This window comes from Malaclemys terrapin, chromosome 3, assembly GCF_027887155.1.
Source record: "Malaclemys terrapin pileata isolate rMalTer1 chromosome 3, rMalTer1.hap1, whole genome shotgun sequence".
NCBI lineage: Eukaryota > Metazoa > Chordata > Testudines > Emydidae > Malaclemys > Malaclemys terrapin.
This window is the reverse complement of record NC_071507.1, coordinates 189,290,547-189,296,546: the sequence shown is the minus strand read 5'-3', so window position 1 is coordinate 189,296,546 and position 6,000 is coordinate 189,290,547.

Below are 6,000 nucleotides of genomic sequence, written 5' to 3'. Positions count from 1 at the left end.
AACTCCTCTATGTAATTAGATGTTCTATTCTGATTAGAAAATCTTTTTATTGCATTACAATGTATCCGGGAGTTTTACCTGTGAGAAGACAGCAGGATCAGGCCCAGTATTTATAAACACTGGTACATGTTTCTCAGCACTACTGGCAGTTTTTCTTGTATTCATAATGCTCCAACATTACAACTCATTGTAGTTCTGTTCTTGATTCCCACAGTGTCAAAGAATTTGTTATCTTGGTGCCAGTTTGAGGTCAATGAGACCACCTTGAAGCTGCTACTCACTGGTTGTAAAGTTGGAAGACACTGTCCTTAAGATAACAAATGTTTTGACACTGTGGGAGTCAAGTACAATTGAGAACATTTTGTTTTGATCTCCAAGGTACAACTGCAATTTTGTAACTTGCAACCTGGCCTTAAAAATCTTTTCTGTTCCTAATTGGTTGACTTGGGTATTGAATCTGAGCATGGATCAAAGGCAGTGGGACTTCTTAGATGAGTAAGGTGAGCACAATTTGGTCTCAAAGGCTTAATTTCAAAAACTGCTAGAATCACTGTTCTTGTCCTTAGGGTATGATTAGTAAATGATGATGAATTCTGGTGAATTCAGCAGGTAGCCTTGGTTGTTTGGGGTTTCCATGGTACCAGGCACAACTCAAATTATCTGAGGTCTGCTCATGCAGTTTCTATAGCCATCACTTAATTAATATTTGAGGGTGTGATCCAAAGATTAGTAAGGCCAATGGAAGGACTCCTATTGACTTCAATGGGCAGTGAATCGGGCTCTAACAGGCCAAATTGTGCCCAGCCCTTATGCACAGAGGGTGGGGAGGAAGGGAGATGTCAGGAGCTCCCTTTCTGCTCCCTGAAGGGTGCACAGTGACTAAAAATGGGAGGAAAGTATGTCCATGGTGCACGGTAGGGAGCAAATTGTACTCTGGTGAGGTCCAGAGGGTGCTCTGCCTTTCTGAAGCAAAATGCCTCCCAGTGCTTCCTCTGGTGTGCTGCAGCTCTGCAACGTCTTACCCTGCACTCTGCCTAAATAGCACAACTGAGCTCTTGATAAAACTCAGTTCTTGTTCTGTCTCACTTCCAGACTCTTCATTAGCTTATCTCCTAGACTCTAACAGGCACATATAAAAAACCTCACCATATCGATGGTTAATGTCAGCTGTTGCAACTCTGTTGAATTCCATGCAGTTTTGCTGGCTTTTGCAAGCCATTAATTTGACCCAGTACCTTCAAATGTTCAGATCTAACTGCTTTACAATTTCTTTAGAGAGACAAGGTGGGTGAGGTAATGTCTTTTATTGGACCAATTTCTGTTGGTGAGAGAGACAAGCTTGTCTGTCTCTCAGCAACAGAAGTTGGTCCAACAAAAGATATTACCTCTAATATCCTGGGACTGACACAGCTATAATAACACTGTATATTGCAATTTATTTGATTATCGATGTCATAGTCCTAGTGTATCATTTATAACAAGTGAAAAGCTTGAGTTTTGGGGTAGGAGTGGGGAGAGTGAATTTAATGCAGGTGAAAGGTGCTAGATGGAGAGCTCTGGAGACTAAAGTCCATTGTTTATCATCAGAAGAGGTGCAACAAGGGCAGCATCTCTGCCATCTTCCCCAGGATGCCCTGCAAATATGCCTCTAAACTGCTCTGGAGATGCTGTTCTGCTAAGGAAAGGCACTGCAGATTCCCTGCCTATTCAGTGGTTGGCCTTTCTCCTGATGCTGCTGACAACTAGTGCCAAACATAAAGATTATTTTCTGAGATGGATTCCTGTCCACTACGGGACTTGGCCCCTCCAGCTCATTTCCCAGAGGTGGCCCAAAAATAAACAGCTTGAAAGATCTTGCACCCAAAAGTTCTAAAAGAATTGGCTGAGAAATTTTCTGGCCCACAATCATTAATGTTTAATAAATCTCAGAGTGCTAATCTTATACCAGTATTCAAAGATGGCAAGTTGGATGACCCCAGTAATTATAAGTCAATTAGTCTGATGTGGATTCCAGGCAAATAAATCAAAAAAACTGATATGGGTTTCAATCAATAACAAATTAAAGGTTTGGAATATAATTAATGCCAACCAACAAGGTTTTGTAGAAAATAGTTCTTTCAAACATTTTTGGATGAGATTAAAAGTTTGATTGATAAAGGTGATTGCATAGATGTAGTATCCTTAGACTTTTGTAAAGCATTTGAATTAGTACCACAGAACATTCTGATTAAAAAACCTAGCACTACACAATATCAATACAGCACACTTTGCATGGATTACGAACTAGCTAACAAAGAGATCTCAGAAAGAAGTTGACAGTGAGGAATCCTGTGGGGTTCTGTAGGGATCATTACTATGCCCAATGCTATTCAGTATGTTTATCAATGATTGGGAAATGAATAGAAAATCCCTGCTGATGAAATCTGCAGATGACACAAAGATTGGCAGAGTGGTAAAGAATGATGAGGACAAAGCAGTCATACAGAGTGATCTAGATCCCTTGATAGGCTGGGTCCATTCAAAAATGCATTTTAACACAGTTAAAAGCAAGGTTATACATCTAAGAACCAGGAATGCAAGGGATACTCATAGAATGGCGGACAACTTTGTAAATTTTGGAAAGCAGCAACTCTGAAAAGAATTTAGGGGGCATAGTGGACAAGCAACTGAACATGAGCTCCTTGGGCAATGCTGTGGCAAAAAGTATTAATGCGCCCCTTGGATGTAAAAGTAAAGGAACAGTGAGTAGGACCAGGAGGTGACTTTACCTCTGGATGTAGCATTGGTGAGAGTGGTGCTGGAAAACAGCCTACAGTTTTAGTGTCCACACTTTAAAAGGGATGTTGAAAAATTGGAGAGGGGCAGAGAAGTGGCCCTCAAATGATTTGAACTCTGAGGAAAGTGCCTTGCAGTGAGACACGTCAGGTAGGTCTACCCTGCAGTTGACAGTGAGCCTCTCAGCCCAGGTAGGCAGACTTGTGCTAGCAGGGCTTATGCTAGCATGCTAAAAATAGCTGTGTGCATGTGGCAGCACCAGCAGAGGCTCAAGCCCACCCTATCTCCTGGGTCTGAGCTTGGGTGGCTAGTCAGAGCCTCCCCTGGGGTTGCAATGTCCACACAGCTATTTTTAGTGCGCTAGAATAAGCCTCGCTAGCACTAATCTGTCTGCCTGGGCTGGGAGGTTTATTCACAGCTGGAGTGTAGCCATATCCTTAAAGAGCTCAATTTGTTTCGTTTATCAAATTGGCTATGGTGTATAGTCAATCCAGAGAAAATACTGGGTACTAAAGGGATCTTAATCTAGTGGGGAAAGGCATAAAAGAAGCTGGAAGCTGAAGTCAAACAAACTCAAATCCGTAACAAGGAGCAATTTTTTAAAAGTGAGGGTCATTCACCACTGGAACAAACAAGGGCGGTGATGGATTCTCCATCTCTTTACATCTTCAAGTAACCAAGGGGTGTCTGGAGTTGCGGTAACATGGGTAGTGGCAGTGGAGGCCTGGCTGAGGCATGCAGAGTGCAAACCTACCTGAAATTGGTGGGTAAGTTCTTGGCATGGCTCAGCCATGCCTCTGCTGCTATTACCTGTGCTACCATGGCTACACATCTATTTATTCTTGTGCTAGCTTAATGAAAATTAGCGTGGGCATGTGTACATGAGCAGGGGAGTCACACCACTAGCTCCTAGTGTAGACGTAGCCTATAAGTCTACAAAACCTTTCAGATATTACTGACCTAAAATGGATTTGAATCAATGATCTAGAGGTGAAAGATTTTGTATTTTATTAATGCTCCCCTGAGAGATTCAGTCTCTCTTAAGTCGATTTCTAATAATAAGAAGTAATAATTCTTGGTCATTTCATACCAAGAGAAAGCGTTTTCAGTGGACACATAAATGAGTTAAATGCTCATGAGGAACAAAATGCAATTATGCAAGGTTTCTTTCCTCCATACATGATAATTAGGCCAGATAAACCTTTTGCTACAGCATTTTCAGTATTTGTGGGGATAATGTATCCCAGAGATAAGAAGAGACAATATTTCACATAATTTGAACATGAAATATTTTCCATACTGTAACTATGTTGAGTGGATTGGTTATCAGGATGTCTAAGCAGCAATCTATTTAGGAAGCATTTATAATAACACCACATATGAAAGTGGCACACTGCAAATCTAAGTTATGGGGCCAGAGTCACTGAGGCGAAGTCATAACTCTCAGTGGAAAGTTGTCAGTACATTCTGGGCCTGAATCTGGCTGTATATACCCTGAGCTGCACAACGAGCATCTACTAAGTCATTATGAAACTTTTCTGGAAATTTTATACTAGAGTACGGGGAGAAAATGGGAAAGGAGTGTCAAAAATTATGACCCCCTTTCAGAGTTTTGGCATCTGTGATAAATCTTGTTCTATAGTTAGAGGATCTCTTTTATTGTAAGGATAAAAAAATGCCAAGAAAACCCTGAGTCCAGTTGCAGATGAAACTTTATTAAACTTAACCTAGACTATATTTTCTTTCCCCTTCGAATCCACTTAACTCCCCAGGATTGCTCTGGTATCTTTTAATTTAGTTTTACCCGCGAGAGGTTGTATTTTAGCTTGGTAGTTTAACTCTTGGTTGAAACGATGGATGTTTCTTTCTGATGTTCATTTCTAAATCAATGAGGCTAATTCATCAGGTGTTCAAAGAAATGCGAGGGGAGTCAGTCTGCTAGTTCCATGCTTTTGACCCTATTAAGCACTGAGTGCTGGCTTTACCTTGTTACTCATAAATCCTGAACCGGAAACATCACATTGAGTCATTGATTTCTTTTTTTTTTAAAAGCTGACCTTCCTCCTCAGTGAAATCAGTGATTATTCTGTTAATGAAACAAGTGAGACTAAATATAAAGAAATAATGGAGTGGGGGAGATAAGAAGAGATTAAAAATAAAATGGGTAAAACAACTCAGAATGAAGCAAGTGAATGCAATATAAAAAACTCCACTAAGGGCTTGTCTACATGAACAATTCATCAATGGCAAGCTGGGGTGTGAATCTACCATGCAATAGCCTGCTGCGGACTAGCCCTCCATGTGGACCCTGCTGATGAGTGCTAACAGTTCATTAGAGCACTTTGAGCTACTCTCATGTGAAAGAGGACTAGAAAAAAGCACTCTACCAAACTGTTAATGTACATCCACAGGGTGCACATGGATAGTTAATCCATGGCACGCTAGTATGGGGGTTACACTGCAGTTTGCCACAAACTAAACATTCATGGGGCCAAGCCCTTAGACTAACTTCAGTTTTACTGATGCTTTGCAAAATGTGACAGTGCATGAGGGAGAACCCCGCCCAGCATTTCAACATGCGAACATCAACCACAAATGGCAATAAAGTATCTGTTCTTTATTTCCCCCCTTCTTTTTCCCCCTACCAGAAGTTAATGCAAAAGGAACAGCTTTGTTCTTTTTCAGTTTGTCAAATCCTGATACAATGTGCTAGGTTATAGTCAGGTCCCTTCACATCATAACTAGTTGACCTCATGTGGTTGCTCAAACATAACTTGTTCTAGTCTCAGCTCTTTCTTTAAAACCTTGGGAAGGTCATTGAGGCCAAGATGAGAAGAAGGATGATCCAGTGATTAGGATGGGGACTTGGGAGACATGGATCCAGTTTTCTTCCCCTTCTCACAATTCCCATGTGACCTTGGGCTCATCATTATTTTTTTTTAGTTCTCCATATGGACAATGGGGATACTAGCACTTCCCCACCCCACAGGGTGTTGTGAAGATAAATACATTGAAGATTATGAGGTGTGTCATGCTGTCTGGAGTGGTTCACAACCAGGAATACCAACCTCGGGACAGACTGTCAAAAAAGCGGGGCAGAGACCCCAAACTGGTTGTATGTTCTATAATTAGATTACACCAAACCAGTAGCAAATGTGAACCCTTGAGGCACTATAACAGTCTTACTATGGAGTCACAGATAGCATAGGCGCCAGCTTTCTCTGG